The 13,602-nt window shown below is 42.7% G+C and overlaps 1 protein-coding gene and 1 long non-coding RNA gene across 6 annotated transcripts in view; one reads left to right on the top strand and one right to left on the bottom strand.

The window, feature by feature from the left end:
• Positions 1 to 3,849, bottom strand: part of LOC115226088 — a 37,432-nt gene extending 33,583 nt beyond the window's left edge. Inside the window, exon 1 of the long non-coding RNA XR_003883001.2 lies at positions 3,835 to 3,849. This is a non-coding gene — a long non-coding RNA (uncharacterized LOC115226088). The remainder of the gene's footprint in view (positions 1 to 3,834) is intronic.
• Positions 1 to 13,602, top strand: part of LOC115226085 (CAP-Gly domain-containing linker protein 1) — a 207,699-nt gene that overhangs the window by 23,354 nt on the left and 170,743 nt on the right. The gene's annotated exons all lie outside the window — the stretch shown is intronic.

The raw sequence follows: 13,602 nt of genomic DNA, 5'->3' as shown, positions 1-13,602 counted from the left end.
GTCGGATGCCCTTCCTGATGCCAACCACTTTGCAGAGTGTATGGGGTACTTTTTGCGTGGCATGAGCATGGCTGCTTTTTAGTGGAACCAGCCCAGGTGCCTCATGTGTGATGCCAGCGCGGGTGCCTCATGCATGGCGCTAGTGCGGGTGTCTCGTGTGGAGCCAGTGTGGGTGCCTCGTGCATGGCGACAGCGTGGATTTGGTTTACAGAAACTGAAAGAAACCCATCATGTGTGCCTTTGTTCCACCCCCCACACACCTTGACTAGTGTTGGTATGCTGATGTGCCTCTAACTTAGCAGTTCAGCAAAAGAGACCAATAAAATAAGTACCAGGCTTTAAAAAAAAAGAAAAGACAGGATAAAAGTACTGGGGGGGGGCGATTCATTTGACTAAAAATTCAACATGTTGCTCCAGCATGGCTGCAGTTAGATGACTGAGAGAAGTGAGAGAGATAATTGCAGTGCAGATAGACCGACTGACATGCATCGTTAGCATCATCAACACAAGCTCGTTACCTAATTACTCCCCCCTCTCCCTGACGCCGTGTCCTCTCCCCAACACCTTACCCTGTCCCCTACACTTTACCCTGTCCCCTACACCTTACCCTGCTCTGTTCTTGACAACTACTACATGGCAACGGAAGACCTTGTTGGTTGACCCCTAACCCCCCCTGTCAGATTGCTGGCTCACTCCCCTGTCTTGAGGCTAATTAGATCTTGTGATGAGCTAATCCGATTAGCTTGGATTAACATTATCACCTCTCTCTCTTCTAAAGATTAAGTGTTTTGTACTAGTGTGGTGGTGTGGTTAAGGAGTTAGCGCTACAGTCTTCCATTTCTGGGTTCAATCCCACCACAGGATTGTTTTCTTTCCTTTTTGGATTTTTTTTATCATAGATACATGCCTGAGAGGTACTCAGCCACTTAAAAGCTAATCCAAAGAGACTAGTGGTTTGATCGAACCTGTGTGCGGAGATCCTGCCTGGCTCTACAATACTAACCCCTGTTCGAAAATATAAGGACACAAAAATATCCAAATTGTCTGATTGAGGTTCCATCATATTTGTCTTAACCCTCTTGATATCAATCCATCTGAGACCACCCCCCCACTGGTCCTATGAAACAAATTGCTTTACAGGACTGAAAAGAAAACCCTTTCATTAAAACTTCGTTAATTTAATGTTCCAAACAACAGATTAATTGGCAAGTGCTTCGTTATTTTCGAAATTAATTAAAACTGAAGGCATTGTGTTTCAAGAGAAATACTGGGAACAAAAGGTTTAATATTGCTTGGAGCTGGCCCCACTTCTGCTTGTCTGACCCCTTCTTTCATACTATAAACCTTATTCTAGGATTGTGTGTGTGCATATATATTTGTGTCTGTGTGTGTGTGTGTGCATATATATATATATGTTTGTGTGTATGCATATGTGTGTGCATGTGTATATATATGTGTGTATATGCACATATTATTTGTGTGTGTATGCATGTGTGCACGTGTGTGCATATGCACATATTATTTGTGTGTGTGTGTGTATGCATATGTGTGCACGTGTGTATATATGTGTGTGTATGTGTGTATTTGCACATATATTATTTGTGTGTGTATATGTGTGTATACATATGTATATATCTGTATATGTATTATACATGTCTGTGTCTATGTATGTATGTACGCACGCACACACACACACACACACACATATATATATTATTCCTGTGTGTATGTACAGTGTGTGCACACACACGTATGCAGCTGTGCATATGTGTGCACACGCATGCACACATCCGCATCATAAGCTGTCTTAGCATCCATCGACCCCTTTCATCATCCGATTTCACCGTAATGTCTCTTTCACTTCACACCCCTTTCTTCCATTTTCTGTCACAGCCACCCTCCACCCTCACTCCACCCCCGCCTTTAGCATTAACCCCTCCCCTCCAAAATTAATCTACTTAACAGTAATAACTTCTTTCATTCATTCATTCCCTTTCAAAGGAGACCGAGAGCTGTCGGAGACAAGAAGCCTGGGTTTTAAAGGAAGACAAAGATTAAATAATAATAATGATAATAATAATAATAATAATAATAATAATAAATGCCCTGATGCTGTACCAGGCACTGGCTCTCATGGCTTCTGATCTTAACTGATTGGAAGTGTTATCATGTACATTGTTTTGTCTTGGTATAAAAGATGGCCTACAGCAAATATTCTGCTCAATACCACAGATTTGCTTGTCAGTTGTTTGACCTTAACCAGTTGAGCATGTCCCTTAGTGGCTGACGATATGTGCATCTCTGATCACGAGCAGAAGTAGTGGGGGAGCATCATAGCCATGTGTTGAGAGGAATTCTTTGGGGTTTGGATAATTCAACTCTGGAAACATGGGTGTTTCGTTCAACACCCTTAAACAACCCTTATTCAGGGATCTTTTGAGCGGGATGGGTTACTCAACTTGAAAAAAATTCTAACTGGGCCCCACCTGCAAGGTCATGCGCAGTTTATCTTGATATGAGATCACTATGTCGCGCACATATGGTTGTGATGCATGTGCCTGGTGTACCCTTATCAGACGGGTAGTCATTATGGGTATACTGGGCTTCGTATATTTGTACCCCAGTGTCACTTTGATGGCATGCACTGCTCTCTCACTCAATAATAATAATAATAATAATAATAGGCCTTTCTACTGAGGGCACAACCTCTGGAATTTTGTGAGATGGGGCTAGTCAGTTACATCAATCCCCAGTGTCCCACTAGGTCTTATTTTATTGACCCTGAAAGGGTGAAAGGCAAAGTTGACCTTAGTGGAATTTGAACCCAGAATGCAAAGATAACTGAAATGCCTCTAAGCAACTTGCCTGGCAATGCTAACAGTTCTGCCAACTTGCTGCTTTCAATGATGATGATGATGATGATAATTCTGTCCCCTGTAGGCACAGGGCCTGAAATTTTGAGTGAGGAGTAAGTTGATTATATCGACCCCCAGTGTTCAACTGGTACTTATTTTATCAACCCCCGAATGGATGAAAAGTACAGTTGACCTCAGTGAAATTTGAACTCAGAATTATAGTAATGATAATAATAAGGCGCAGGAGTGGCTGTGTGGTAAGTAGCTTGCTTACCAACCACATGGTTCCGGGTTCAGTCCCACTGCGTGGTACCTTGGGCAAGTGTCTTCTACTATAGCCTCAGGCTGACCAAAGCCTTGTGATTGGATTTGGTAGACGGAAACTGAATGAAGCCAGTCGTATATATGTATGCATATATATATATGTATGTATGTGTGTTTGTGTGTCTGTGTTTGTCCCCCTAGCATTGCTTGACAACCGATGCTGGTGTGTTTATGTCCCCGTAACTTAGCGGTTCGGCAAAAGAGACCGATAGAATAAGTACTGGGCTTACAAAAGAATAAGTCCCGGGGTCGAGTTGCTCGATTAAAGGCGGTGCTCCAGCATGGCCGCAGTCAAAATGACTGAAACAAGTAAAAGAGTATATATATGTTTGTGTGTCTTTGTTTGTCCCCCCCTACCCAACATCGATTGACAACCGATGCTGGTGTGTTTACGTCCCCCCATAACGTAGCAGTTCGGCAAAAGGGACCCGATAGAATAAGTGTCCTAGGCTTTACAAAGAATAAGTCCTGGGGGTCGATTCAATCGACTAAAAAAAGGCGGTGCTCCAGCATGGCCGCAGTCAAATGACTGAAACAAGTGTAAAAGAGTAAACAAAATGCTATGCAACTCCATTTCCTACACCCCCACCGCCATCCTCTCCTCGCCACCCCCCCCCCCTTTTCCCATCTGTCTTGTTGTAGTCAGGTGACTGACTGAAATATGTCTGGCATCTCAGACAGCCGGGTCTTCTTCTTCAGTTCCCAGGTCGTCTTCTTCTTCTTCTTCTTCGTTGCCAGTTTTTGTTTTTATTGCTGACTTGCAAAAGAAATGTCTGTTTGCTTTTTTAGCTTAGGAAAAAAACACTAAACTCTATAAGTGAAAGGATGGATGGAACCGCTGCTGCCGTGGCTGCGGCTGCTACTACTACTACTACTAGTATTATTGTTATTATTATTGCTACTACCACCGTCAGCACTACCACTGCCCTACCTTGTATTACGCCATCTGTTATATAACTACTACTACAACTACTGCTGCTACTACTACTACTGCTGCTGCTGCTACTACTACTACTACTGCTGCTGCTGCTACTACTACTACTACTGCTGCTGCGGCTGCTACTACTACTACTACTACTACTACTACTACAAACATCATTCATTAATACTACCACCACTACCATAACTATTACCACCACCACTACTACCACAACCATCACTACTACTATCATCACCCTACTACTACTACTACTACTAGCAGAGTTGACGCTGATGCAGTGAAGTCTGTGGTTTGGTAGCTCCCTCCACCTGCTAGAAATAAGTCAAATTCTTCCTCTAATCATTACCCAATTGTCTATTGTGCATCGTGTAAGAGGGCAGGGCGCCATGGAGATTGAATACAGGGGTGGGAAACGGGTGTGCACAGTGGACAAGTCTGTCTTCTTTCGTTAAAATAAGGTTTTGAGAGTTTGTTTTTTTAAATTTTTAAATTATTTAATTTCTTGCCCCACCCCCACCAAGGCTATTTTTATTTCCTCCTTAATTAAACCCTTTTTGATGGGCTAATTTCTGTTGAGACTCCCTGCCTTTGTAAATAACGAAGAATTTAGTAAATTAGCTTTGTCACTAATTAATTAATCTGGTGTATGGAACATAAATTAGCTCTTTACTCACTCTTTTACTTGTTTCGGTCATTTGACTGTGGCCATGCTGCAGCACCACTTTTAGTCAAACATATCGACCCCATGACTTATTCTTTGTAAGCCTAGTACTTATTCTAACAGTCTCTTTTGCCGAACCATTAAGTTACGGGGATGTAAACACACCAGCATTGGTTGTCAAGTGATGTTGGGGGGACAAACACAGACACACAAACATATACACACACATACATATATACGACGGGCTTCTTTCAGTTTCCGTCTACCAAATTCACTCACGATGCTTTGGTCGGCCCGAGGCTATAGTAGAAGACACTTGCTGTCCGACGAACGGGAACGTGAAACTCAGAGTAACAGGTTTTGTTGAATTTTTTGCTGCTTTAAATAAAGTAATATATATAATTATATATATATATATATATATATATATATATAATATATATATATATATGACGGGCTTCTTTCAGTTTCCATCTACCAAATCCACTCACAAGCTATAGTAGAAGACACTTGCCCAAGGTGCCATGCAGTGGGACTGAACCCAGAACTATGTGGTTGGTAAGCAAGCTACTTACCACACAGCCACTCCTATGCCTATATGGTATTATTGTAGAAACTATTGAGAGCAGCTTCTAAAAGTATTTTTAAAAACTTATTTAAGATGATGGATGCATTAGATAACGTCCGTCCCAGATACCCCAGAAATTGGATCATGGGCCGTTATATATTTTTTTTTTTATAGTTCAATTTAATTTTAGCTTACCCTCTCTGTTAGTTTACTAAACCACTTCCTGGGTTTGGCGGTGGGTGTCAGGGAGAGAAAAGTGAAGCTATGGTGTGTGTGTGTGTCTGCAGTGTTTGCGGATATGTATGCAGTCTTTTGGATGTGTGTGTGTGTGAATTTTGAGGAAGCTCTGTGTGTGCGTGTGTGTGTGGGTGTCTGTGAAGTTTGCAGATGCAACATGTTGCAGGTGTGTGATGTGCTGGTTGTGTGCATGTGGCTGCAAATTTTGTTGATGCCACATGTGTGTGCCTATGTTGTTTGCGAATGTGCCACATTGTTTACGGGAGTCTACTTCCTTGTTGTTATCAAGACCTATGATCAGACATTCCAGCTGTGACCATCCTGTCTTTTATTCAGACACAGTGTATCTCGGATTACATTATCTAATGTGCCTTTCCTTGTTTTAACTCTGTCACCTGTGATACGACAGACTTACACTAGTACATTCAAGCTATGACCTTTCTATCGTTTTACATATTTTTAGGGCCCTGCCATGTGCCCTTCATGTTATTTAAAGCTGGTATGGTATGATTTGTGGGAATTTGGCTGTTATTTGCAGCATTTTGAACTCCCACATACAAGGTTCCCTCTGTCGTAATCATAAACGTTTTGTCAGCCCTTCAATGTTGGTACAGAGTGAATAGGTCTCCCATAATCTCCCTATTCATTGTGGCCCTTCGTTTTTTTGTCACACATCAACCGAAGAGAAAACTGGTCATCTTAGTTACTATGGACGTCTTCATCTGCAACAGGAGTTACTACACTCCCATACACCATTGTCTCTGGTGCAGTTCAATTTATCCGTGACTGACACACACACAAAAAAAAAAGTCTTCTTTCTCTGACCACATATTTTTGGAGTTACCGTGGCTTAGTGGTTAGGGGGTGTTAGACTCATGATCGTAAAATTGTGGTTTCAATTCCTGAACCAGGCTTTCGTGTTGTGCTCTTGAGCAAAACACCTAATTTTGCATTGTTCCTCTTCATTCAGCTGGGAAAAGTTAGTAACCCTGAGACAGACTAGTGCCCCATCCAGGGAAGGAGGATATTCCCCAGAGAAACCTGGAAACCATCTCGGGAAGGACCTCTATCCTTATATATATATATATATATATCTTATTCCTGGGTGGGCAGTTGGTTCTGTGTATATATGTCTTTGATGGGACAAAAAATATAAATGTCCCCTTTGCTCTCAACCAGTTTTTATTTTGGGAGTTACCACACTCCTAGATGCCCAGGGTTAGGGTGAGCTGCTTTGCGATGTCCTCTTCCCACCTCCACTCCCCAGTTGGCGCAAGTGCACGGGTAGGCAGCTGAAGACCTGGGCAATGACGATAAAGGAGGACCTCTCCAAACTCTCAGGTCCATAGGTGGTCGGTCTGCGCAGATGGAACCACGAATGGCTCGCTCACTACAGGTTAATTGCTTTGCAATTGGTTCAGAATCTCTCTGTCCCTTCTTGTTTGCTTTTCTCCCTTCTCCCGGTTCTTGTTTTTTTTCTTTTCTTTTCTTTTTTTTTTGGTGGGGTGTGTTCTTGATTTGACCTTTTCGGCTGGGTGTCCTTGTACCTTTAGCGATTGAGTTTAACAGAGATCAAATAGCTGGGAAGCAATCGTGCATTAAATGACCTCATTGAGCTATTTCCTGTCAGCTACACACACTCACACTCTCACACACACACATTCACTCATTCACTTTCTCACTCACATTCGATTACACTCATTCACTCACTCTCACTCACTCACTCATTCCCTCACTCATACTCCATCTCTCTATTAACTACCAACATGCTAAACCTGTTTGAAACCAGACATACATCATCATCATCATCGCTGTTATCATCAATTTTCCCTCTCATGTCTGTGTGTCCTCAATCTCTCCTGTCTGATTATGTAATCTTTTTCCTCCCCACCCCTCACTCTTCTGGTCACTAATGATGTCATTCAGTCCTGGTCATTTAGTCCTTGGTTTGGTAGATCTATGGTCAAAACCGTTTCAACCACAAGCATATCACCATCATCATCATCGCTCAATGTCCACTTTCCCAGGCTTGCATCAGTCAGTCGGTCCAACAGATATTTGTTGAGATGAAATTTTCCCCCAGCCGGATGCCCTTCCTGTCACCAATCCTCACTTGTTTCCAGGCAAAGTAATAGACAACAATTATTGGTCATGGAAGCACTCCGTCGGTTACGACGACGAGGGCTCCGGTTGATCCGATCAACGGAACAGCCTGCTCGTGAAATTAACGTGTAAGTGGCTGAGCACTCCACAGACACGTGTACCCTTAACGCAGTTCTCGGGGATATTCAGCGTGACACAGAGAGTGACAAGGCCGGCCCTTTGAAATACAGGTACAATAGAAACAGGAAGTAAGAGTGAGAGAAAGTTGTGGTGAAAGAGTACAGCAGGGATCACCCCCCCCCCCCCACTGCCGGAGCCTCGTGGAGCTTTTAGGTGTTTTTGCTCAATAAACACTCACAACGCCCGGTCTGGGAATCAACAATTATTATCTATTACATGAGGAATGTTTGAAGGATCTTGGGAATAGGCAGTTCCCTAGCGGTCCCCAGCCGCAAATATGCCCCTATTGGGAGAACGTCTTGTTTGCCGTAGATTTCCCACAGTCGTGTTTAGGAAACAAGCTTCTTACAACATAGCTATGCCTGCGCCTGACACGACTGGCTTCTTTCAGTTTCTGTCTACCAAATTCACTCACAAGGATTTGGCTGGCCCGAGGCTACAGTAGAAGATACTTGCTCAAGGTGCCACACAGTGGAAATGAACCTGGGACCATGTAGTTGGTAAGCAAGCTTCTTACCACATAGCTATGCCTGCGCCTGACACGACTGGCTTCTTTCAGTTTCTGTCTACCAAATTCCACTCACAAGGATTTGGCTGGCCCAAGGCTACAGTAGAAGATACTTGCTCAAGGTGCCACACAGTGGAAATGAACCTGGGACCATGTAGTTGGTAATCAAGCTTCTTACCACATAGCTATGCCTGCGCCTGACACGACTGGCTTCTTTCAGTTTCTGTCTACCAAATTCACTCACAAGGATTTGGCTGGCCCGAGGCTACAGTAGAAGATACTTGCTCAAGGTGCCACACAGTGGAAATGAACCTGGGACCATGTAGTTGGTAATCAACCTTCTTACCACATAGCTATGCCTGCGCCTGACACGACTGGCTTCTTTCAGTTTCCGTCTACCAAATCCATTCACAAGGATTTGGTCAGCCTGAGGGTATAGCTGAAGACACTTGCCCAAGATGCCACACAGTGGGACTGAACCTGGAACCATGTGGTTGGTAAGTAAGCTTCTTACCACATAGCTATGCATGCTCCTGACACGACTGGCTTTCAGTTTCCATCTACCAAATCCACTCACAAGGATTTGGCTGGCCCGAGGCTACAGTAGAAAACACTTGCTCAAGGTGCCACACAGTGGGACTGAACCCACAACCATGTGATTGAGAAGCAAGATTCTTATTTAAAAATTTTTTTAGTGCCCACAAGGGGCTACACACAGAGGAGACAGACAAACATGTTAAGTCGATTATATCGACCCCAGTGCGTAACTGGTACTTATTTAATCGACCCCGAAAGGATGAAAGGCAAAGTCGACTTTGCGGAATTTGAACTCGGAACGTAAAGACAGACGAAATGCCACTAAGCATTTCGACTGGCGTGCTAACATTTCTGCCAGCTTACCGCAAGCTTCTTACCACAGAGACATGCCCGCACACACACATGTGCATGCGTGTGTATATGTACAAGGGGCTTCTTTCAGTTTCCGTCTACCAAATCCACTCACAATGCTTTGGTCAGCCTGACGCTATGCTAGAAGATGCTTGTCCAAAATGCCACACAGTGGGACTGAACCCAGAACCATGTGGTTGATAAGCAAGCTTCTTACCACACAGCCAAGCCTTTTCTTACGACAAAAAACAAAAACAACAGCCACTGAGTGAGTAAAACAATAAGACCTCTGTGTTTGTGGGCAAAGGTGAGATGCCACCCTATCTCTGTCTGAGGTGCTCTTTTGGAAGCAGCAGCAGCAGCAGCAGCAGCCGACTGTTTTCATTCCACCATAAATAGCTCGTTAGAAGTAGGTTAATGAATATGCGAACCAGAAACCGTAAAGGACATTATGTAGGCTTTCGTGTCATTTGATTGATGGTGACTGTCAACCATTGTGTGTGACGTGGATTGTGGTGAATTAATATTATTATTATATCAGGGTTCTACCCCCAGATTAGATTGGGTTTGACAGCCCTATGATCAAAGATGCTCCAGCTGTGACCATCCTGTCTTTTATTTTAGGACTACATTATCTGTGTCTTACCTTGTTGTTTAGCCCCAGGTCAGTCCTGATCCAGTAGACCTGTGATCAAAGATGTTCCAGCTGTGACCATCCTGTCTTTTATTCAGACATAGTGTATCTAGGACTACATTATTTAATGTGTCCTTCCTTGTTGTTTAGCCCCAGGTCAGTCCTGATCCAGCAGACCTATGATCAAAGATGCTCCAGCCGTGACCATCCTGTCTTTTATTCAGGCATAGTGTACCTAGGACTACATTATCTAACATGTTCTCCCTTATTGTTGTTTAGCCCCAGGTCAGTCCTGATCCAGTAGACCTGTGATCAAAAATGTTCCAGCTGTGACCATCCCTGTTTTTTATTCAGGCATTGTGTATCTAGGACTACATTAATTAAATGGAGATAGTTTTGTGTTATTAAACACAGTATGGCAATAAGTGTGTAGATCTGGGATAGTGGGTGGGGGGAATATGTTCAATAAAATCCTAATTGCTTCTTTTGTATTTTTTTTTACCCAAAACCAGGAACCTTTCAGCACCCTACCATACATACATACATACATCATCATCATTCATCGTTTAACGTCCGTTTTCCATGCTGGCATGAGTTGGACGGTTCGACCGGGGTTCTGGGAAGCCAGGAGGCTGCACCAGGCTCCAGTCTGATCTGGCAGTGTTTCTACAGCTGGATGCCCTTCCTTATGCCAACCACTCCGTGAGTGTAGTGGGTGCTTTTTACGTGCCACCGGCACGGGTGCCAGGGGAGGCTGGCAAGGTGTATGTCTATATATATATATATATATATATATATATATCATCATCATCATCATCATCGTTTAACGTCCGTTTTCCATGCTGGCATGGGTTGGGTGGTTCGACCGGGGATCTGGGAAGCCAGATGGCTGCACCAGGCTCCAGTCTGATCTGGCAGTGTTTCTACAGCTGGATGCCCTTCCTAATGCCAACCACTCCAAGAGTGTAGTGGGTGTATTGGGGGGGTCAATTCATTTGAGTAGAAATCGTTCAAGGTGTTGCTCCAGCATGGCTGCAGTCTAATGACTGAAACATGTACGGGAGAAAAGGAGAAAAAAATCGGATGGAGGATGCCCGAGATCCTAGAAGACACACAGACAGACAGAACGGATTTTATATAAGAGATACACCCCAAAGTTGTTGAAGTTGGTGGTTGGTGTGGTTGCCATGCAACAATGTTCAGGCTCCCCCCCCCCAACACTCTAAATCCAGACATTACACCAAACCAATGAACCTCTCCAAACTATGTGACTACCACCTCTAAACATTGCCAACACTCTTACTGATGATGATGATGATGGTGATGTTTATCTCTTGAGTTGTCTGGGCTGGCAATTGCGTTCTTTGTTTTCTCTGAACTGCTCTTTTCCTTCTCTTCCTCCTCTATTCTTACTTTCTCATCTCTCCCTCTCTCTCTCCCACCATCCCTGTGATATTATATATATACACACACACACACCACACATATATATATACATATATATATATATGCATATATATATATATACATATATATATATATATACACAAATATATATATATATATATATATATAACACAACACAAACATATAATATATATATACACACACAAACATATATATATATAATACACATACATTATATATATATACATATATATATATACATATATATATATACATAAAACACAATACATACATACATACATACATATATATCATATATATATTATATATATATATATATATATTATATATATACACATACATATCTATATATACATACATGTGTATGTGTAACTTGTCTTTCACCTCATATTCTCATTGTCTACCTATTTATACATCTTTTTCTACCCTCTTTACATATATATATATATATGTATATATACACATGCACACATACCAACACCCATGAATGTTGGTATGTGCACGTTTTTATATATAAGTATGTATATGCATAGATACCACTGCCCATGTGTGTATATGTTTATATGTCTTCACTTATATTACATTATATATGAATGTCCGTGTGTGTGTGTGTGTGTGTGTGTATGTTTTCTCCTTTACATATATTACGTCATATATAAACAAGTATCCATCTGTTTGTGTGTGTGTGTGTACACACACACACACACACACAGCTCTCCCACGTATACTTAAATATTTATCAACATCTGTATACACATACACATACACGCATTCACATTCTGACGGCATACATACTCTCACCCATACTTAGGTAGCTAACAAGCAGACACACACACACACACACACTCTGCATAAACACACACTCCGCTTACACACACAATCATGCATACACTCACACTCATGCATACACATACACACACACTTACACATACTCACACACACTCACACTCTCATACACTCAATCTCACACACACACACACACACACACACTCACTCAGACACACATACACACACACACGCATACACACATACTCTGCATATACACACACACACTCACACGCATACACACTCTTGCATACACACACACTCTTGCATACACACACTCTTGCATACACACACTCTTGCATACACACACACACTCTTGCATACACACACACACTCTTGCATACACACACTCTTGCATACACACACACACTCTTGCATACACACACACACACTCTTGCATACACACACTCTTGCATACACACACACTCTTGCATATTCATACACACTCACGCATACTCATACACACTCACATACTCACACACACTCTCATACACTCAATCTCACAGTCACACGCACACACACACACATACACTCACTTACACTCACACATACTCTCTTTCTCTCCACCCCTCCAACACCCCCCCCATGTATGTGAAACGAATGACCTAAAGGTTATAAGAAGTAGACTTATCAGTTGAAAAGTTTTGGTTTCAAACCCACCTGAGTCCATCTTTGTCATTATATTATCTTTGCACCCATATTCTGTGTCTCTCTCTGTGACATCGCACTATATTCAGTTTACCCCCTGGCTGTGATGAGGGAGAGAAAGGGTACCAGATCATCTGGGAGAGTGTTAACTTGTGATAGACTAGCATCTTATCCAGGAGGAGATTTATCTCTCATCACAGTGTCTCTGTGGCACAACGCTATATTCTCCATTCCCTCAGTTCACACCTGGTTGTGATGAGGGAGAGAATAGGTAGCAATTCAACTGGGGGAATGTTAACATCTGAGAGACTGGTGTCTTATCCAGGGGGAGATTTATCTCTCATCACAGTGTCTCCGTAACACTATATTCTACATGACCTCAGTTTATATCTACCTGTGGTGAGAGAGAGAGAGAAAGAGAGTAGGTACCTGATCATCTGGGGTAGTGTTAACATCTGAGAGACTGGTGTCTTATCCTGGAGAAGACTTACCTCTCATCAGCTTCAGTGTATGTATGCTTGATGGTGTGTGTGTGTGTGTATGTGTGCATGATGCTGTGTTTGTGTGTGTGTGTGTGTGTATGTGTGCATGATGGTGTGTGTGTGTGTGTGTATGTGTGCATGATGTGTGTGTGTTGTGCATGATGGTGTGCGTGTGTGCATGATGGTGTGTGTGTGTATGTGTGCATGATGCTCTGTGTGTGTGTGTGTGTGTGTGCATGATGGTGTGTGTGTGTATGTGTGCATGATGGTGTGTGTGTGTGTGTGTGCATGATGCTCTGTGTGTGTGTGTGTGCATGATGG

Source organism: Octopus sinensis, linkage group LG29, assembly GCF_006345805.1.
Source record: "Octopus sinensis linkage group LG29, ASM634580v1, whole genome shotgun sequence".
Lineage (NCBI taxonomy): Eukaryota > Metazoa > Mollusca > Cephalopoda > Octopoda > Octopodidae > Octopus > Octopus sinensis.
The sequence above is the reverse complement of the archived record's forward strand: the minus strand, read 5'-3'. Positions and strand labels throughout refer to the sequence as shown.